Source organism: Eptatretus burgeri, chromosome 4, assembly GCF_056783735.1.
Source record: "Eptatretus burgeri isolate ZD-2024b chromosome 4, Ebu_testis_v1, whole genome shotgun sequence".
Classification (NCBI taxonomy): Eukaryota; Metazoa; Chordata; class Myxini; order Myxiniformes; family Myxinidae; genus Eptatretus; species Eptatretus burgeri.
In genome coordinates, this window is record NC_140964.1 from 84019502 (window position 1) to 84043065 (window position 23564).

A 23564-nucleotide genomic window follows, 5' to 3' on the forward strand; every position below is an offset into this window, starting at 1 on the left:
GTATATATATATATATATATATATATATATATATATATATATATATATATATATATATATATATATATATATATATATACATACGATATTGAAAACATTGTTTGTCATTGAAATGTCAAAATTAAACTAAACTTGAAATAGGAATTCACCAAAGTGAGTTTCAAAATACAGCAATTTTTAAAAACGAATTAATGGTTCTTCAAATAAAGTACGAGCTGTCAAAATAATTAAAGAAAAAAAAACTTCTGAAGCAAAGCAAGCTCTGTTAGAACAGGTATGGATGTTTTTCCTTTTAAACAGCAATGGGGTGAAAGTTTATCTTGTAAGAGGCTATTACATACCTAAGGGACATCCAGGTGTAGGAGAAGAACTTCAGAATAGAGAGGGACTACTTGATGATGTGATGGGAATGGGCACTGCAATAACAAACAAACAAAAAAAATACTGACTCAATAAGCTCAGTCACATCTGCAAGCCATTGCCATGAAAACATATTGCAAGTGGCATAAAAAAGTGTGAGAGATGCCCACAGCCCACAGCAAAGCAAAAATAAAAATCAAGCATTCAAAGACAACAAAATAAAAACAAGCAATTATGTTCACAGTAACAGCACAAGGTAATGTACGACTTTCAAAATGAACATAATCTGCCCCAGAATGCTCGGTGCACATCGGCAGAAACCCCGAGAAATGGTGGTGTTTGGGGCACCATAAAGTACATCGTATGTGTGAGATATGGATTGTTACTTGGAATGGCTCACAAAGCTTCTAAAATAAGCCAAAAATACTTGGGAAAGTACTTTAGAGAAAGGGCTATACCTCTGCACAATGAAAGACTTGGGAGAACTTTCTCAGCTCGCCGAATGAGCAGCTGCTCGTACTGCAAACTCCCGACCATGTGGACCAGTGTAAGGTCCGAGTGGACAGGCATGTGCTGCACAAACCCCCAACAGATTGCTACCAGTGAATGTACTTTGAACCTTGTGAGAGTGCCTCCGATGAACATGGTGATTTATAATGAACAAGCGATTTATGATTTATAATGAACATTTATAATGAACAACATGGTGAACAAGTGATTTATTTAATGGACATCTGCAATTAGAAAGATGATGCTGTGCATAATTTCCAAGTAATGGTAACCAACTCTTTGGCAAAGGACATCTTCGTGACGTGAAGATACACAAAGCTTGTGCCAGCTATATTTATGTGGGAGCTGGATTTATCAGGTACGCTTCCGTTAGGAAGACACCGTACCTGTTTTGGGTGTTTCTGCACACCAATGAGGACATATCTGGGGTTTATAAATGTACAGGGTAAGTTTTAAATTATGATATTTACTATTATTCATGCTGGGAGGGGGTGATGGGAGCTTTGGGAGCTGTGAGGGCTGTTATAAATATATTGTTTGTTTGATCTCAGACCCACAAAATAAATTATACGAGATTTTTGCATCTATTGCTAAAAGGAGAAGTGTGTGTGTGTGTGTGTGTGTGTGTGTTTTATTTCTCCACTGTAGCCACCAGCTTGTATTAATAGGAAATGATAAGAACCTCTCAGTCTCAGACCTATAAAAGGCAAAAACTTTCTCTGTCTGTCTGTCTGTCTGTCTGTCTGTCTGTCTGTCTGTCTGTCTGTCTGTCTGTCTGTCTGTCTGTCTCTCTCTCTCTCTCTCTCTCTCTCTCTCTCTCTCTCTCTCTCTCTCTCTCTCTCTCTCTCTCTCTCTCTCATTATTGCGTCCGGATCCGGATCCGGGTCTTCAGTAAAATTGAAGCAATTCGTCCTTGTCAAAAACCCAACGTGTCCACAAAGTTTCGTCCGAATCCGTCTACAACGTTTTGAGATATTGTGCACACAAACAGACAGACGAGCAAACAAACAGACAAACAAACAAACAAACAGACAGACAGACAGTGAGGGGTGAAAACATAACGAAATGGCAAGTTACAGTATTACAAGCTATATATTGGATCTCAAGAAACTTTAGTGGGACATTATGTATGAGCAACATCTGAAATTAGAAAGTTCACACTGTATCCATTCAATGATAGGCTGTACAAAGGAACTGCCAATGGTTTTACATCAGAGCAGGAAAAGATAACCAACCACAGATTCAGGTGATACTCGAAGGGGAAAAAAATGAAATGAGAGGAAAAAATAATGAAATGAAAGCAAAAGGAATATTTGGTTAATGGAGAGACAGGCACGAAGATGAGGCAAACTAATTTCTATGAATGCACATATCTGCAATGAGAGGGAGAAAGAAAGCAGGAGGGTAAGTTATAATATCTTATCAGTATATCAAAGTAATATTCAAAAACTGAATTCATGCATTCCTTATGAAAAGTTAATTGATGTGGCCATTATCCAGAAAACACAAAAACTTTTCCAGAGTGGCAAATAGAGATGCAAAGTCAGCAAAGATTTTCGAGCAGCTCCACCTCCATCAAGAACATTTGGCACTCATGTGTATCTTATCGTTCTTGATGAAACACTTGGCACACCTGTACTTGCAGTTAAGTGATTCACGAGATCTCTAATGGGTTGTCAACTAACCCAAAAAGAACATACGTAGGGTATGTTCTCTTGAGGTACAGAGAACATACCCTGAAGTAGTTAACATCACTTTTGAAGAGTTTGGACTTTTCCTCAACCACTTCTATGATCAACAATACCAGTTTCTCATCTCCTCTTCAGAGTTTTGCATACAGCTCCTGCTGAAACATGATTTCAGGTGTGCAATCCACTGCATGGAGTAGCCCTCACTAGCTAAGACTTTGCTTTCTCTGTGCTTGTCATGTAATATGTCCTTCCCAGGAGCCACAGTAATCACCACACATTCAGATCACACACCTAATATATCACCGCCTAAATGGAAGATTTGTTCGCAGCGGATAACAGACTGTTTTATGCTTTAGTTTTCATACCCCTGTGCCACCAACAGAGACGGCTATTTCTTTACTGGAATTTATAGCCACAACCTTCACGTCCTATGCTTTTACAGTTCCTCTGCAAGTGTCGAACTTTCTGATTGCTTGTATGATAGCTAATCACAGTGTACAATTTAAGCACATGACAGACACACACACACACACACACACACACACACACACACACACACACACACACACACACACACACACACACACACACACACACACACACACACACACACACACACACACACACACACACACACACACACACGGCAACAGGAAGACAACATCACACATGAGTGGCAGAAATGAAATATGTTTGGAGGGGTTGGGGGGGGAGGGAAAGCATGTAAGTGAGACTTGAAGGAACAGGGATAAAGTATGAGTTGACGATTCACAACAGCATTGAAGGAATGGAGGGAGGGGAATAAGACAACACACGCAGGGAGTGGGTTCCATGGAAAAGAGAACAGAGTGAATAAGGAATGCAGGTGAGCATTGAGGTGAGAATGGAGGAGGGTAACCAGGTGTAGGATTTTGGTAGAATGCATGAAAAAAGATCAGTAGCTGGGACTGTGAATCGAGGTAATGTATAATAGGCCTGCCCATTCAGCTATGTACTGGTTTGGAAGGGAAGACAATTGATGGGTTATATCATGCATGCTGACATCACAAACATGCAGTGGTCCAATAGGCATGGACATGAATAGATGCTGGACAATCAAACACTCAAGATGCAATCCATCCATTGAGATCATACTCTGTGCAGAACGTTGGTGCTGCCTAAGCAGTCTCTTTGGCTATTGGGCACAATCCTGGACGGGTCACCACTCCGACACAGGATACCAGCAAGCTGGCACTCAGTTTGCCAACTTCAGGAGGATAACAGGCAGAGTCAACCCCACCTGGTATTAATTCAACAGCCAAGTGGGATTTGAACTCAGGATCCTAGGATCCCAAGCCCACCATCCTAACTAGGCCAGCGGTATAGGTCAGATTTTTTGGTACTTAATCAACCGGCTTGACACAAAGCTACAAGAGGTCTCATATGAAAGATGGGGATCTCAGTAACTCATTTTGCCCTGTTGTCCTCATTTTTGGTGTGCGGCCTATGAAATATTCACACCTGAAGGATACCCCCATAAGAAAATTTTGGCCATTTCCAAAAATCAGTGAATTAGACATAACTACAAAGCAATGCGCCCTATTTTTACATGATTGAACTTTACATGAGCTCATCATTGCTGACTGCTGTCATGAACTGCCGGAGGTCATCATAGGGAATGCAGAAACCATGGGAGCTCAGTACGTCGATAATATCTCGCTTGCCGTATGCATGGTGAAATTGTGCAGCTAGGCCTAATTGCAGAGGCATGATCAGATCTCGTCGAACACAATGAATGGTAGTTTCAACCAATGAAAGAACTTTACGTCATTTGTTGTCGTTCAGTAGGTACGTCTCGTCAGCTGTATCAAATGCCTCTTTGCTAATCAGCCATACAAAGAATGTTTTCATCATCGCAGGCAGAGCATTTTCCGATGAATCCATACTGATATCACCAGGTGTTGGGTATTCGGTTGTTGCCATCATCTGACTAATTTCATCACGAATATCTCCAACTACTTTGTGGAGAGCTGACTTACTTGAGTCCAACTGGTTATCGTCCTCTGGCAGCATGGCGTCTGGTTCCATTTGGCTTTGACTGAAGTCTTCTTTGAGCTGTGCAAACACTCGAACTGCGTCGCCCAATGACACGTGGCTGCTCATGATGATACTTGATTTTGATTGCCCACGTTGTGAATGAACAACGATATCATCTCCGTAGTGATGTTTTAGTTGCCGCTCTAGTTTTTGTGTAGTGTATGAGGTTTCTTCATTGTCCCCTAAGATCGTTTTGAATCGATGTAATAGATTCTTCATTTTGAAGGCTTTCCCTCCTCTAAGGTCAGTATCTATCTCATCAACAAGATGGGAGAAGGCATTTTGATGTTCATCAGATTCCGTTACATCTTGCTGGTCTTGCCCAGAGCTCATGTTGTGGGTGCTGATGTATGAAACCATGCAAGTACTATGACATATAGCATTTTTTGCAAACAGGTCCTTGCCTTCAAGAAGACCAAGCATATCCTGATCGTCACGTGCTTCTGCTGCTTTGCGAACTGTTGCTTGTCGAGGTCCTGTTTGGACACGGTGAAGTTTATCACGTTTCCTGGAATGACAGATGAAACAGGTTGACCAATCAGTCATCTTGTGGGTATTTGCTCACGTGTGTTTAGGCTCCACAATCTTTGGTTTCTCCTGTGATGGATGTTCTGAGAAGAAGGATAAGTTCCTCTTTCTGGTGTACGACTGATAGCAACTGCGGTGGTAGAATATAGACATATCCGTTCCTCCCTTACGTGACTCCAAACACTGGCCAATTTCATCGTTCCGTATTTGTGAAGATGACTTCAAAGCTTCCAAACCCGTGCTCCCAGCTTTGCTGACCTTTTCCTTTGACGAATTCTGACATATAATGCATTTATCCCATTTAATTCTGTCGACAACCTTCGCTTCTTTTTTGGCAACTGTAACTTCAATGGACTCGATCCTGGTTTATCTGGACACCGTTCAGCTATGTTGCAGTCCTATAATAAAGAGAAATTGAAAATTCCGTTAAATGATTAACGAAAGACCACTTTTAAGCATTATTGCATAATGGGTAGAGCATTTATGATGTGTCCATACAATTGGCATTGGCGTTCTACAACCCTGGAAGAGAAGGAATTGAATAAAAAATAGATATATGAGGTTTAACTAATTGCTTAGCTATAGCCTTTCAGTAGTGTCCATTTTTGCACAACCATGCAGGACAACCTTGGTGCATGGATGAGAGCGATGGTGAGGATGATAATTATGTAATCACGTTTTATCATATCTTCTTTAATATTGTAAAGGATAACTACTGAACATAGCAATGTCAACATCGGTTTTGAAAAATCGCCTTCTCTGATATTTTCCTTATGGCGATCCTAAAAATTTAGAAAAATTATCGTATTTTGTCAATAAAGGCATATAAATTTATATATAATGATGTGGTTGTGATACTACATTATTCTCCTGTCCAATCGACACATTTTAATACCAAACGTGTAGGAAGAGGGATCTTTGTCTTGTAGTTTATGGGAAATTATGTGATTTTCTGAAATGGTCCAAATATTCAGATGGGTGTATGCTTCAAATGTGAATATTTCATGGACCGCACACCAAAATATGAGGACAACAGGGCTAAATGTGTTACTGAGATCACCATCTTTCATAGGAGACCTGTTGTAGCTTTGTGTCAAGCCGGTTGATTAAACTCCTAAAATATAGCCATTTATCGAGGTTTATCGCTGGCCTAATCCATTAAGCCAACACCAGGCAGAAGATATAATATCATTAATGATTGAACAGTTCAAGTAACAGACAGGCCCAAAACAATCTACACCATGAGCCCAGACAAACGTGCATCATAACTGCCTCAATGCATGAACATTTGTGCCAATTTGGAGTCCATGCAGCAAATAAACAAACCAGTATCATGATCCTGAGTTTTTAGGTCCTCAAATGTTATGCATTTTGAATTGTAACACAAGGTGAAAGGCCTGATATAGTTTGGAAACAAGCAGTGAACCAGGTTCAAGGCTCCATGGCAATAATAGCCCCCCCCATCCTAAAAGCCAAGGGGTGAACATAATCCCATTGAGCTGGTGACATCATAAACTATCTTTGCAATGGACAATAGATGGCAGAATAATACAAGGAATCTGACATGCAACCTGAGAACAACACTTTCACAAAGTATGTGACCTGAACAAGCGAAGCTATGGGGTGATGTACGAATAAAGAACAAGACCACAATTGAGGCGATAGAAAACTGCAAATCTATCAACCTGCCTACTGTGGGTAAGAAACAGACCATCACAAAAGCAAAGGTTCTTTAATCAACAGAGTTCAATCAGCAGGCAAATGTGCTCAAAACTTGTGTTTATATAAAAGATAATAAACCAAGCGATACACTAACACACCAGCACGGAACTGTACACAGCAAAGCAAATGAGCCTGACTTTTTCTCCACACCTCTCTTCTCACTCTGCTTTACCAATCATTATGCGGGCCGGGGACCGGTGGCGAGAGCGACCGCTAGGTGGGGGGAGTTACGTCGTCTCCCACCAGACTCCCGGAATTGTAGGCCGTTGCTCACAGATAACTCCGTGAGGCGGTGGGTCGCTTAACCAACCGTGGACGCCAATACCTCCACCGCGTAGCGTAGGGTCTTTTTGTCTGGAACCAATTTACCTAATTAACCATGCGGTGTCATCTACCGGGGAACCATGCCCTCGGCGCGTCTTGCTCGAACCGGGTCATTCTACCGACTGCGGTAGAGTTCCAACTACTGACTAGCAACTCTGGATCGGGTGCAGTCGAGCGGAACTGCCAAAGCCGTGCCGGCTCGGATGAGCAGATTAACGGGAACAAAGACCCGGCTAAAACTCAGATCCGAACCATGCTGGACCAATGAAAGAAAGGACGGAAACAAACTGGGAACATTTCTACAATTGTTTTACTTACAGCAAGAAGGACACAGAGCAAGCTTATCACGGATATACAGGAGATTTACAATGATCGAAAACACTTATGCAGTTGTACTTAGCAGACGGCGCCACACACACACACACACACACACACACACACACACACACACACACACACACAGACACACACACAGACAAAAATAAAACCCAGGTTAATTCCAAGGAACCTCACTCACAGCCAGGGAGAGAGACAAGCTGGGGTCGTGGCTCGGCTGGGTACCTGCATGTTGGAGGGAGGGGGTGCTCCGTGGTGCAGCACCTGCCAATGGTCATGCAGCTCGGCCCGCAGTCACACGTGTGCGGCTCGTGTCTGCAGAGGAACCCGAGCGGAGTCCCAGGGTGGGTATCAGGGTCGCGGACAGGACCCAGCAAGAGACCGGTCAAGGTCGGGTGTCCTCGGTCGTTATCGGAATCGACTAGACGGATCGCTCCACCAACGAAGAACGGCCATGCAGCACCACCCACAGACTCGTGAAAAAGCTCTCAGTCTGTCAATCCTCCTCGTATACCAAACTCAAGTCTCCTGCAAAAACTCCAACGAACGCCCCAGCGAATGTAGAACTGAACTAAGCCTTTTGACTGAACTCCAACGAACGCCGTCTCAGAGGGTCCCTTCATAGTCCATCGGCCTCCCTCAGCAGGGTGGGGCCTTGGACAAAACTGACGTCACTGTCCACCCTGATTGGACAGGGCCTCCATGGGTCCACCCCTTCTGGGTGGGTTTCGGCTATGCCGGGAGCCCGCCCCCCTCCACGCATGACTGCACTCGCCATAAAGGTAGCTCACAAAGATTTTGCCTCGGAAAGCAAAAAAGGTACTGTGGTTCAAGTAAGAGGGGAAATAAAGATTTATTACCCTAAATAAAAAAACATCGCAACGCACCCCTTCGATTTCCCACTACACACAAGGAGGGGTTCTGTCTACACATATACTTAATGGCATAACTAACTTTGGGGCACCTGCATGTTTGAATGTATATGGTTCTATCTATATATATATATATATATATATATATATATATATATACATATATATATATATATATATATATATGTATGTATCTCAGAAAGAGAACATTAAAAAAGTCCCTCACTGCACAAACTACTCAGAATTACTCTATGGTTCATAAACAAGGTGTTGCTAGAAATGGCTAATCAATGGTAGGTTGTTCAATATGTGGAAGTAATTGGAAATTTTCTTGAACTCTTGTGATATTTCCCCACCAGCTTAAAGTCCAACAACAATGACTAGTTCTTTATTCTAAGAATGAGTCATTAGCAAGACTAGTTCTTTATTCTAAGAAAGAAAATGGTTAATTGGTGAATTATTGGTTGAGCCACAATCAGCCTATTTGTGCACTTTTTACTCAACAACGTTTATAATTAACATCTGGTCTCAAACATTACGTTATTAACATCTGGCAATATAATTATTATGGTTAACAATTTGTTCCATATCGAGTCATAAATATACAAGCATTAACACTGCACTAAACACAATGCACTGCCTAACAATCACTTGTAAAGGATTTGTGACACAAACCTTGGGACTTGGCCTCCTGCCAAGATGCGCCAATAATGCAGAGAGCTTTGGACTTTGTGGCTTCCAGGGGATAAATATGGAAAACATCTGCACCAGTCCTGAGTGTGGATCCGTACTCCATGTTAGTAGGAGACATGTTTACTTGTATTGCTCAAGCTGGTGTTAAAGTGACATAAGGCGGTAAAGGTACAGATCCTTCTCTAAGACTAATGATACAATTCAGAAATGCTTTGAGGAATTTGGAAGGAATAGAACCACCTTTTGGAACTTTTAACTGGAAGGAATAGAACTACCTTTTGGAACTTTTAACTGTCTGCAACATGCTAACCTGTGATGTAATTATTTGCTTGATAGAAACTACTTGAACTCCTAAGAAATACCAAACATATATGAAAATGGAGGACAGTGATGCCCAGAAGCTATTCACCACAACAAAAAGTTCATTTTGTATACAAACCCTATATTGGGGGAAATAAGGAAGCCTATAGGTCCTCGATAAAACTCCCCATACACTGCTTTATATGCATACTATATGCATGTGTGTAATGTAGTGTTAATATACATACTGTCATATCTGCGTACGTACATTTGTGAATGGGCATATGTGAGCTAAATGTAATGGAGACAGTGTCCTACAAATCTGATTTCTCCTTTTTCCCACCTTCCACTGCATGGCACCTCACCATGGGGAAGGAGTGCTTCAACTCACAGAGGAACTTTTGGCTGGGTGAGGTGGGGTTTTTTTTAACGTTAAAGGCTCCAGTTACAGACTTTATCTTCCTCATTGAGTCCAGACCTTCAATGAAACCAAAAAAAACTGAAGAACTGGAGAAGTGAAGAGAGGGAAAAATAATGTAAGAGTTTTTGAGGAACTGGAAAAACCTACCTTTTGAAAAGAGGCAAGTTATAACTGTTACAAAACCACGAGAAGGTAAAGAATTCCAGAGCTTAGTGGTGAAAGAAAAGAAACAAAGATCATAACAGCCCACCCTTGATTTGCCAATGGCCACACAAAATGGTATTTTGTGGTCCAGCTAATGGTGGAGGTATACAAGCAGTCAGTTCTCAGGAGCAGAGACCGAAGTAATATCTTTAGAATAAGGAAAGAGAACCAACATTACGGTGTACAGTAATTCAAGCAAGTTGAGTTCTGAGGTCAGATTGGAAGAGTTGATAAGTCGAATGGCTTTTGACTCGACTCTGTTAAGCAAAAATGGTGAGCTGAAACCTCCCCAGATGGAGAGCAGTACTCGATACACAAGGACGAATCAATCTTTTATCTAATAGGAGCAACTGTTAAGACAAGAAGAATCTTCAACATCTAAAAATAACTCGTTTATTAGAGGCAGACTTAGCAAGCTATGTACAATGTGAGGTTTCCAAAATAGATTTGATGTTACAGCAATACCAAGTATGTTTAGTTTATTGTATTGAGTGGTAAAATTGCAGACCTTTCAAAGGAGATGAGAAAGTTGAGAGAGGAGTGTTAGACAGAAATAAAGTTTTAGAAGTATTAAACTTAACTTCATTACATTTGCCCCGCTGGGCTTTGGCTCATCCCTAAAAGAGGTGAGGTGAGAGGGATTTGGAGAAAACTAAAGGGTGAGACAAAGAGGAGAGAAACATCAGTGCTTGGACTGGCATAGTGGCTCTTCCAGGAGATTATCAGCAGTGTTGTAGACCGAAAGGAGTTGACGATTGGGCACAGTGGTTATCATGAACAGTTCACAAGAGCTTTCTGGTTTGTCCTCCACACAACATGGGAGCTCTTTCCTCGGGTCATGGGCAAACTACCAGGGCGGCCATCGTTTTCCCACTGGGAATGGGATTATTTATTTAATTATTATTTTTCGTCTACTATGTTGTATTCCCTGCCACTCCTGAAACCTCTGGATTTGAGTCCAAAGCTGGGCATACGTTTTCTGTAGTTTCACAAGTGCCTGTTACATGTGTCTCACCATGGAGGGCAATCGGATTTGCACCTCATGGAATTTGTGTCTGCGCTCATATTTATGAAGTACACAATTGCATCCTGCTTTGTCATAAATTAATTATCCATAAATTAATAAATTAATTAACAAATCACTTAAACTTGTGTGAGGTTGCCATCTCGTTCTGTTATCGAGATGTCATAACAGAAAATTGCAGGACAATGGAGTATACACTGAGCATATAAAATAGAGGTTTTAGGCATGAAAACGATCTTCCCAACAATGGCTTTTAAATAGAGCCAATCAGACTGTTTGTTTTAGTCTGGAATGACATGCGTATAAAAAAATAAATAATACATAAAGCTCTTTCTAACCACTGACTGACTGACTCTTGTAAATGATGAGTACTTTATAAGTATGCTCGAAAACTGAAATTACGCATACTGATGCAATTGAAAGCCAAGATTCCAGGAAAAAAAAAAACAACCAGCACAAAACTGTCGGAAAATGTCCGTAAACATCCGTGAATAAAAGTCAGCTGGTGCAGACTGTCTGCTGTTTGCAGGACAATGGAGTATACACTCAAACTGGTTGCTGGGCAATGGTAACAAGCACCTCTTATTATATAACTTTTGTCAAATTTATATTAAAAATTACGATAGCTGTAAACTTTTCAATACAGAGCTCATTCTGACAGTAAAAGTTTATAACTGAAAATGTATTTGGACATGGTGGGTATCATGAACCCATAGTTCATTGTAATCACCAATTCTTGATTTACTTGAATCATTTAGCTGTTTACAGAGTGCAAGCAAGCAGCATGGGCTTTTAAAACCGTCAAAGGAGACTGGACATTATACATTAGAAAAGAAGCAATTACAGTTGATTCCTATATCTATGATGTGCATAAGTATTGGTATGTTTTGAATATTGCCAATTACAAAGTAATTGGAATTAGTAATTTGTCAATTACTAAGTAATTGTAGTAATGACAAGAAGAAAAAAAACATTAAAAAAGTAAAAACATAGGAGGGATGAAATCTCAAAAAAAAAAAAAAAAAAAACAAGGTAGGAATGACACCACATTATGATGTCACAATACGACATCACAATCCTCTTATAGATTACCATCACAACATCTTTTGCCATTTATTTTTCTTGTGGGATTGTGATAGACCAACATCAAAAGATATTATGATGCTAAACCATAAGAGGATTGTGATGTCGTATTGTGACATCATAATGAGGTGTCATTATTCATTGTTATTCTTCTTCTTCATTCTTCTTCTTCGTCCATCACAATGCCACAACAGAAGTTGTGGGGGGGGGGGGGGCTGAGAGGAAGGAAGCTGGACGAATAAGCCTTGAGGAGAGCCTTAGTAAGAGCATCTGACAGAGTTCTTTCAGAGCTGGCCTCCTCTGCCCGAGGCTCCCGCACTCGTTGACTGCCTGTCTGCCTTCCTGCGCTCTGGATCCATTGAGTGGATAGTGGCAGGCTTGTGGTGCTGTGTGAGATGTGCCAGTGTGATCGAGCTGCTGTTCATCTCAGTGCGCTGGGAGGGGGTTGCGTGTGGACCTTGTTGCTGTCGGTGTCCAGCACAGTCCCAGAGCATCAACAAATAACCACCAGAGCGCAAGGGTGCCATTCACTGCAGTCACGGGGAAAGCCCATGCCCACTGGCAGCCGCAGGATGTACAGCTCGCACAACCACTCAGAGGGACTCGCTGGTTCCCGAGAACCGTCACACCAGGTCAGAGGGGTCTGTCTTTTCTTCGCCAACTGTCTCTCCCTCTGTCCCTGTCGGAATTAAAACGGGCCCATATTGTAGAAGTGCGAAGCAGAAGTAATATCCAATATTCTGAGGGTTCGCGGGTGCTGCATACGGGTAAGGAAAAAGTTTGCTTGGGTTGAATAATTACTGATGTACATATGTGATTGTAAATGAAATGTGAAAATAAAACCGTTTGGTCTCTGTAAGTGTGGTGTATTCTGTTTATCAAAGCGGCAGCATATGGTGGTGTGAGGGTTTCGAGGATAAGTCAAAGGGAAAAGGTCATCAAGTGATGAGGTAAGCCCGGCCTCCTTAATCACTAGGTTGTGTAGTGACTCGGAGGGAGCCTCACTCAAACTGGCAGCTCCACCGGATGGCAGTGCAGCACATAGGCCCTATTGCTTGCTCAGGAGCTGTGGGGTCGACTGGAACTTCCGGTCACACTGTGACTCACAGATTCAGACTGAAGTGATCCGAATGGACCGATACCACGCCACAATATATATATATATATATATATATATATATATATATATATATATATATATATATATATATATATATATACATACATATACATACATGTGTAATTTCCCCACATATCTATCTATAATTCCAGCAATCTCTGTGTGTCTGTCTATCTGTTTGTCTGCGACCGCCAGTCCGATCTCATTGAAACTTTCCAGGAATATTGCCGGGGACCCGCGGATGTGCCTTTTCAAGGTTTGATATCGATCGGACGAGCGGTTCCCAAGTTACGGCCATTTTACTGCTTTTTCAGTGTTGAAAAGGTGTATATATATGGCAGCTGAAGGTGTCGTTCCACCTTCTCACCTTATCATGCCAATTTTTTCCCAAATTATTAATAACCGGACGACCACCGGTCCGATCGGATTGAAACTTGCCAGGAATATTTCCGGGGACCCGCGGATGTGCCTTTTTGAGGTTTGATATCGATCAGACGAGCGGTTCCCAAGTTACGGCCATGTATCTGTGAACCAATGACAGGACACAGTGCTATGACTACACGAATGACGTCACAATTAATGTTTATTTATTTATTTAATTTTTTTTGAAGGATTGACGTCACAATTCTTCTTCTTCGTTTGGTATGACGTCACAATCGACACTGGGGACCTGGGTATGTGCCTTTCTCTGGGTATGTGCCATACCTGGGTATGTGCCAAACTCCCAAGGTTTGATTATCATTCAAATTATTAATTAATCCCAAGGTTTGAATTTTCCCGAGGGAAACAGCTGTTTCCCAAGGGTTTGAAAGCTGTTTTTTCCCAAGGTTGGAATTAAGCGTTGTGCTTGGTCGACATTTGTGAATACATTTACAGAGAGAGGAACGAGAGAGGAGGGGGGAGAGAGGAGGGGGGAGAGAGGGGGCAAGAGAGGGGGTGAGGGGGGCAAGAGAGGGGAGGGAGAGAGGAGGGGGACAGAGGAGGGGGACAGAGGAGGGGGAGAGAGGGGAGAGAGGGGAGGGAGAGAGGGGGGACAGAGGAGGGGGTGAGAGGGGGTGAGAGGGGGTGGCAAGAGAGGGGAGGGAGAGAGGAGGGGGAGAGAGAAGGGCGAGAGGAGGGGGGAGAGAGAAGGGCGAGAGGAGGGGGAGAGAGAAGGGAGAGAGGAGGGGAGAGAGAAGGATGAGAGAGGGGGTGAAAGGGGAGGCAAGAGAGGGGAGAGAGGAGGGGGAAGAGAGAAGGGCGAGAGAGGGGGTGAGAGGGGGGCAAGAGAAGGGAGAGAGGAGGGGGAGAGAGAGAAGGGCGAGAGAGGGGGTGAGAGGGGGGCAAGAGAGGGGAGGGAGAGAGGAGGGGGGACAGAGGTGGGGGGAGAGAGGGGGGCAAGAGGGGGCAAGAGAGGGGAGGGAGAGAGGGGGGAGGGAGAGAGGTGGGGTGAGAGAGGAGGGGGAGAGAGGGGGGCGAGAGGGGGGGCGAGAGAGAGGGGGCGTCAATTCTTCTTCGTTTGATATGACGTCACAATTGATGCTGGGGACCTGATACTGCAGGCACGAAGCTGCACATACTGGCACGCCCCTACAGGCCCGCCCTAGTACATATAATTATTATTACCTTTTCATGAGCAGACTTTACTTCCTTAAAGTGGGAAGAACTTCACCCTTCCTGAAGATGTTGCTGGATCGCCTCATCAATATCTGGTTACTTGAGTCAACTCTATAAATAGCAACTGCTCTCTGATGAAAATTCACAAGATATGGTTGCCCCACAGAAATTGAAATCCTACTTAATGGTCATATAATTTACCATTTAGATGTGAAATATAAAATTTTTATGATATCGATGTGGAGAAAAATTCAACAAAGCCAAGATTTAGTCCTTCTCTGTTAAATTACAAATACCACGGAATACAGTGGAAAATCGATATAACGCTAAGCGTTATAGCGTTTGTACTGATATAACGCTCATACACCTTGGACCCCAAAAAATACTACTATTTCATGTTTAAAGGCAAAAAAAGTGAGAACATGGAGACAAAGTTAGTCCAAAATAGCGCAAAGTGGCCAAAAAAATTCAAGCTGTCATCGCCCCGTGTTGAGTTGACATGTGGTGTGAAAATACTCACGAGCTGTCATCTTCTCGCACCTTTCCCGTATAAATGGCGAAGCTGAGATGAACAAAATCAATTCAATTCAAATCATCATAGCATCGGTATCTCCTGTAACTCACGTTCATGTTCCCTTCTAACACCATACAACACAGTACACAACGTAAGTACAGTACTGTACTGTACAAGATTAACTAATGTTTGCGTGCTCTACCGCCCACATCCTTTCGGAAGAGTTGTCAACAACTTAAATCTAAGCTCCCGTTACATCTCCTGTACCAGTTTTTCGACATCTTCATCACCTACCAGCTGAGAAATCTTCAAATTTGTTAGTTTTGTTTGCTCTGTTCAGTTCAGCGCCGCCATGCTGAAGCGGAAGTGTTATTCCATAGAGGAGAAGCTACACATAATTAAACGGATACGGAATGGGGAAACTCAAGCGACCATCAGCAAGGATACAGGCATCGCCGGTTCAACTCTAAGAGGATGGTTGAAGGATGAAGAGAACATCAAGAGCTTCATCGTCACTGCCAACTTCAATGAAGGGATGAAGAGGAAGAGGGTCAAGCTTGGGAGGGATCAGGAGTTGGACCAGGAAATATTCAATTGGTTCTGCAAGTCTGGAGAGCTTGACATACCCATCTCAGGCACCATCCTCCTTCATCAGGCCAAGAAGATCAACAAGGATCTTCACAAGGAAGAGAGAGGTGAAGATGCTGACTACAGCTTAACCAGGGGGTGGCTGCAACGCTGGCAGGATCGACATGGGGTCCACATGAACCAACAACATGGAGAGGCCAAGTCTGCAGACCTTGAATCTGCCAAGAACTACCTCTCTGTCTTCAATGAACTAATCGAAGACAACAACTTCACAGAAGACCAGGATTTCAGTGCAGATGAAACTGGTCGGTACTACAAGACCCAAGGAGGAGGTGGGCAGGTCTGCCATCACGGCCCTCAACCTCACCCCTGGAACATCAGCTCTTGATGCTCTGCAGGCCTGGGTTGATCAAGAAGAAAGAGACCTGGCTGAAGAACTGCTCAGAGAAGAACAGCTGTCAACTGGAGAGGAAGAGGAACCCCTAGAGGAGTCGGAAGAAGAAGAGGCACCAGTTGAACCTCTCCCCCAGCCTCTCCACTCCAAAGCTGAACAGTCTTTCCTTTATGGTCTTCGTTGGTTGGAGTCCTTGGATGAGCAGGAATGCCCCAATCTTCGTTTGAAGATACACCAGGCTAAAATCCTTCTGGATGACACCCGAAGACTCTCAAGAGCATCCATGAAACCAACCAAGATCACCGATTTCTTCAAGATATAAATTTCGAATTCTTCAAGATATAAATTCCGTATCCGTTTTGTGATAAAGGAAGCGTAAAATATTTTACCGATTTCTGTGATAATGTACATTTTGTATTTTTTATTTTGTAAGTAATGTTCGATTGTACATAAAAAAAATATATATATATTCTCTTCTTCTTCTTCTTCTTCTTCTTCTTCTTCTTCTTCTTCTTCTTCTTCTTCTTCTTCTTCTTCTTCTTCTTCTTCTTCTTCTTCTTCTTCTTCTTCTTCTTCTTCTTCTTCTTCTTTCGGCTGCTCCCGTTAGGGGTCGCCACAGCGGATCATCCGTATGATCCGCATAGTGATTTGGCACATGTTTTACGCCGGATGCCCTTCCTGACGCAACCCTGGTCGCCTCTTACGACACATTGTCTTCAATGTCGTTCAAAAAAATAAAATATATTCTATATGCATTCAATTCCTGTGTTTATTTCTTGTTTAAAAAAAAAAGAAAAGAAAATAACTTGACTGCTTCATCATCAACCCCAACAATCCAAGATGGCGGACGTACATGTCCACGTGTTTTGGTTCTGGTTTGTATGTAATATAAAATATTTTTCACTGCATCAGTATAGCGCTGTATCATTTATAACGCCCGAGTCACTTTGGACCCCACCGGTGAGCGTTATATAGATTTTCCACTGTACTAACATATATGAAGGCTAATGTATATCCTCAGTGGTGGACAAGATAAATTATTGATTTTTCAACTGAAAGTTGAGACGAATACATGTTAATTTTTTTGGTTGTGTTGCTCTGACAAGGGGTAATGCTTGATATGAAACGGAAGACCAAGAAGGAACCCAAAGAAGTAAAACCATTTGGTCTCTTACGTAACCTCATTTCTGATGGCACCTTTTTCGTTGACAAAATGAATTGTTCAAAGTAAAAGTATTTAATTTCATTGTTTGTTTGTTTTAAACTATTCAGCTGGAAAAAAAAAACATTCAGTTCTCTTAATGATTCCTCCCAAAACTGCATTATCCTTATAAATACAGTGCCTATAGAAAGTCAACACCCCCTTTTCAAAATTTTCACCTTTTGTTGCCTTATAGCCTAGAATTAAATTTCACTAAATGAGACTTTTTCCACCTTAATTTACACATCATAACCCACAACTTACAGGTGAACAACAAATTCTACAAATTTCAGAAAATTAATTAAAAATACAAAACTAGAATATCTTGGTTGTATAAGTGTAATTGTAAATTATACCCTTCTAATCAGTAATTGTAAATTAGCTCAGGTGTAACTAATCATCTTCAAAAAATCACAGACGAAGTTAATTGGCCTCCACCGGTGTTAAATTGTAGTGATTCTGATTATTTCAGAATAAAATTAGCCGTTCCTGTAGTTTTCCTCTATTAGGTAGTGCATTTCACAGCAAAGAGTCAACCATGAGTGCCAAGAAGCTTTCAAAAGACCTGGGAGATAAAGTTATGGAAAGGTACAGATCAGGGGATTTGTATAAAAATATTTCAAAGGTCTTGACTATCCTTTGGAGCACAGTCAAGACAATCATTAAGAAGTGGAAGGCATATGGTACCACCATGACCCTGCCTATACATCAGGCCGTCCCTCCAAACTGGATGACAAAGCAAGGAGGAGACTGATCAGAGAGGCCAGCAAGAGGCCAATGGAAACTTTGAAAGAGCTACATGCATTTATGGCAAAGACTTGTCACTGTGTGCATGTGACAACAATATCCCAAGCATTCCACAAGTCTGGCCTGTACGGTAGGGTGGCAAGAAGGAAGTCATTCCTCAAAAAGCCCACTTTGAGTCACGTTTGAGGTATGCAAAAAAAACCACTTCAGAGATTTTGAAGCCATGCGGCAAAAAAGTTTTGTGGTCTGACAAAATCAAGATGGAACTTTTTGGCCTAAATACAAAACATTATGTTTGGCGGAAACCCAACACAGCACATCACCCAAAAAACACCATCCCTACTGTGAAGCATAGTGGTGGCAGAAACATGTTATGGGGATGCTTCTTATCAGCAGGGACTGGGGCACTTGTCAGGATAGAAGGGAAAATGAATGAAGCAAAATACAGAAAAAAATCCAAGAGGAAAACCTGCTGCCCTCTGCAAGAAAGCTAAAATTAGGACGGAAGTTTACCTTTCAGCATGACAACGATCCGATGCACACAGCCAAAGCTACACTGGAGTGGGAAGGAACAAAAAGATAAATGCCCTTGAGTGGCCCAATCAGAGCCCTGACCAAAATCCAATCAAAAATCTGTGGCATGAGTTGAAGATTGCTGTTCATAATTGCTCCACATGCAACTTGACTGAGCTTGAACAGTTTTGGCCAGAAGAATGGGTAAATATTGCCCAATCAAGGTGTGCAAAGTTGGTAGAGACCTATCCCAACAGACTCACAGCTGTAATTGCTGTCAAAGGTATTTTCACCAAGTATTAACTCAGGGTGGTGGACACTTACCCAACCAAGATATTCTAGTTTTGTATTTTAATTAATTTTCTGAAATTTGTACAACTTGTTTTTCACTTGGAAGTTGTGGGTTACGATCTGTAAATAAACGGTGGAAAAAGTCTCATTTAATGCAATTTCATTCCAGGCTATAAGTCAACAAAAGGTGAAAAATTTGAAAGGGTCTGTTGACTGTATTCCACTGTATATTTCATTATAATGCTCCCACTCAACTCTATGTACATTTACTTTTCACTTTCTCTCCAAATACAGTGGTGGTGGAAAATGATGACGACAGTAAGAACTCCATTGCGTACATTTTCCAAACTTCCTATTCTTGCATGCATGACTACAACCCTTAAATAGTCATATATCTGCTTGAGTGATCTCCATTTTAGTTCAAGCGTTACCATTCATAATCTTTGATATAAAACCCACAAGGTTATGATCAAGCATGACCATTAGGTAATGACACAATGGAAATTACAATCTACATTGTCTGTTTTGTTTTGTACATTCACACATAATGGCAGCAGTTAATTACTCCCACTAACAAATTATATTTATATCAAAGTAATTTGAAGGTTCAATGAACAGCAGCATAACAACTTAAATATTACTTCAGTAACTAAACATGAACATCTGGTGTTGGCTCAATATTCTCGGGTCTTGAGTTTGAGCCCTTGTTCGGCCATTGAATTAATGTAGGGTAGACTCAGCCTGTCATCCTTCTGATGTTGGCAAAATGAGTACTAGCTCACTGGGGTAATAATCATTTGTGGTAACCTGTGTTGGGGTGGTGACCTGTCCAGGACTGTACTGTACTCCTTGCCAATGAAACTGCCTTGGCAGCCCTATGTGCCTTGCAATGTGAAAGGGATGGTATGATATATTATATTCAATAAACATGATCAAAAGTGGGTTTTTATCGCGCAATACATATTTTGTCGATAAGAGTTGCTTGATATATATCGGTGAAAAAGGGAACCAATCATAAATGTTCAATTTTTACGTTGCTTTGAAAACTGTAATATACTGTGTCATTTGAAATGGGCGAAACAATGTTTTAAAATCTGGTTCCATTTGTGAATGGTTTGTGAGAACAACACACATGCACCCCCCAACACCAGCACCCAATTCCTCCTCATGCTCAAAGCCCATCTTGCGCAGATTATCTCTGATGAGAATTATATATATATATATATATATATATATATATATATATATATATATATATATATATATATATATATATATATATATATATATATATATCCCAACATGTCTCAACCATAATTGGGGGGAACAACCAGTCAGATCTGACCTGTGATTAGGGTTATATAATTAATCAACACTCGGTAATTCTGGTCAAAAAAGGCTGCAAAAAGCAACCAAGAAAAGCACCACGAGCACGAAGTAAGTAAACTCTACCTGAGTTCCTTCATGCCTGCAAGCAATTAATTATAAGAAGCACATGCATGAGAACTCCAACGCCATACATCCCCATCAGCTGCCGGACCAGTTTTTCATGGCTCACTTGTGAATCATCCACGATGGAGTCGACACAACCGTGCACCACTGAGGCGACCGAACATGTACCCGGGCAATGCCGATAGCAGTCAGCATATAAATATTAAGACCCAATCACGTCTGCCACCCCAAATTAGAGGAATAACCAATCAGCTCTCACCTAATTAATTATCAGCAGCTGTGAATAGCACTTTGTAATTCGATAACACACACCCTTATAATAAAAAAGGCAGCACAATTCAACCTAGAAAAGCTACACAAGGTAAGCCCATCAGGCTTAACCAAATTGCTTGCCCTGTGTAGCTTTTCTTGGTTGATTTATGCAGCTTCCACCTGACGAGAAGGGCCGAGTGCTGATTATATTATATGCTGTGTATAAAATACAAAGAGCATTTGATAAAATCACATCTCATGTGTGTAAATGAAATGCTTCATAGTGCAGTCATGTTTTCATATAGTACACCGATTGATCGTCATGAAAGCAATTGGAAAATGCCACACCTGCAGAAGGATTATTAACGTATAGGCATTAATTTAATGATTGTGTGGTGAATGTATGGTGAATGTTATAGTTTGAGAAGGAAATATCACAGGACAAGCATGTAGAAATGAAAGTCTTAGCTATCAAAGGCTATTCCATGTGACAGATTTCAGCTCGACTTCATGTTTCAGTGGGACTCTGAGGATGATACCCAAAATGATCTCAATGGATGTGTAGCTGCCAAAAAAATCCTTTGCGGAGGTGAGGCAAACAAACAAAAAAGGCTGAAATGCCCAGCAGAAATAAAACAGTGGGATGACCAGACCTGGAAGTAGTTGATCCTAACAGATAAATCCAAGTTTGAACTCTTTGGCAAGAATCAATGGAAGTTTGTTTGGAGGAAGTTAAGTGTTGGCATTGGTATAAAAGTTATACAACAGCTACAATGAAGCATGGATCAATACAAGTGTTTGGCTGCATCTCAGCAAAGGGTGTTGCAGATTTACATAACATTGAAGATATACTGACTGCCGACAGGTAGAGGTCGGTTGTGATACATCATGCCATCACATCAGGAACACTTCTCATGTCCTACATAATAATGACCCCAAGCATATAGCCAATGTGGTGGAAAAGCTATCTGGAATGCAAAGAGGCTGATGGAGAATACAAACAAAGTTGCCTTGGCCTGCACATAGTCCTGATATAAACACAGTTGAGGCAATATGGGATTATATGGATAATGAGAAAGAGAAATGGCATCCAAACATATTGGAGGAATTTCGTAAAGTGCTACAAGATATTTGGAACAACATTTCACAGTCATACAATGATAAACTGTTTGGGAACATTAAAACAAGATGTCATGTGCTCGATAAAGCAAAGGGCTCACATACCACATACTACTTAATGGACTGTGAAACGTATTCATTTTTGTATGCAGTATTTGTTGTAATAATGCATTGTGTTTGTATTATATACATGTGCCTATATGTTTCTACAATTATTTCCAACACTGTGTAGTAATAATATATATATATATATATATATATATATATATATATATATATATATATATATATATATATATATATATATATATATACACACATACATACATACATATATACAATTGCAGAGGTTTGAACTATGATTGCTCACCTGTGTGTATGTGTTTACCGACAGAAATTGCAATATCCCAGTTCCAGAAAACTATGTATATATATATATATATATATATATATATATATATATATATATATATATATATGTATATATATATATATATGTATGCATATGTGTATATATATATATATATATATATATACATATATATATATATATATATATATATATATACATATATATATATACATATATATATATACATATATATATATACATATATATATATATATATATATATATATATATATATATATATATATATATATATATATATATATATATATATATATATATATCCTGGTGTTGGTGCAGTGGTTAGGGCAGCGGCTTGGGATCCAAAAGGTCCTGAGTTCAAGCCCCGTTGGGCCACTGAATTAATACACCAGGGGGTTGACTCAGCCTGTCATCCTTCTGAGGTCGGTGAAATGAGTACCAGTATACTGGGCTGGTGTATACCCCGGTTAAAATAGGTGTACCATATCCCTGTGTCGTAAGAGGCGACCAGTGTTGCGTCAGGAAGGGCATCCGGCGTAAAACATGTGCCAAATCATTATGCGGATCATACGGATGATCCGCTGTGGCGACCCCTAACGGGAGCAGCCGAAAGAAGAAGAAGAGATATATATATATATATATATATATATATATATATATATATATATATATATATACATATATATATATATTGTTATGGATCTGGAAACCATTTGCATTCAATATACAGGTCCCAAAAGTCAGTTATCCCATTAAGTACATGTGTAGTCAGATCCCTTTCCTTTTGTCTAGTGGGAGAATCAAAAATGTGCATTGTGACTTCTTTTAGGTAAGTTGTTAAATCTTTACATCCAACAAACCATCTAAGACCATCCAACAAACAAACCAACAACACCACTGAACAAGCGCTTCACCCGCCCAACCGGCGACTCGCTGTTTCAAGGCAAAATCTTGGTGAAGTACCTTTTTGGGTGAGTCCACACGTGTGGGCGGGCTTCCCGGTATGGCCGAAAGCCCGCCCAGAAAGGGCAGACCCATGGAAGCCCCGTCCAATCCGGGCGAACAGTGACGTCAGTTTCACCAAGGCCTCTCCCCGCTGAGGGAGGTCCATAAAAGTTACGACGCCATCCTCAGCAGGGAGTTCTGTAGAGAGGACTGTCGAGAGTTCTGAGGGTATGTGTTCTGGTGAGTTCGGGGGAGAGGGGTTTGAGTTTGAGGGGGGGGGGTCGTGAGTTCTGGTGA

The 23564-nt window shown here is 41.2% G+C and overlaps 1 protein-coding gene across 1 annotated transcript in view; it reads right to left on the reverse strand.

Moving 5' to 3' along the window:
- LOC147028563 (sphingosine 1-phosphate receptor 3-like) overlaps positions 1-23564 on the reverse strand; it is a 43369-nt gene that overhangs the window by 15069 nt on the left and 4736 nt on the right. The window contains exon 2 of the mRNA XM_085879088.1: positions 342-416. The gene's annotated coding sequence lies outside the window, so the exon portion shown is untranslated. The remainder of the gene's footprint in view (positions 1-341; positions 417-23564) is intronic.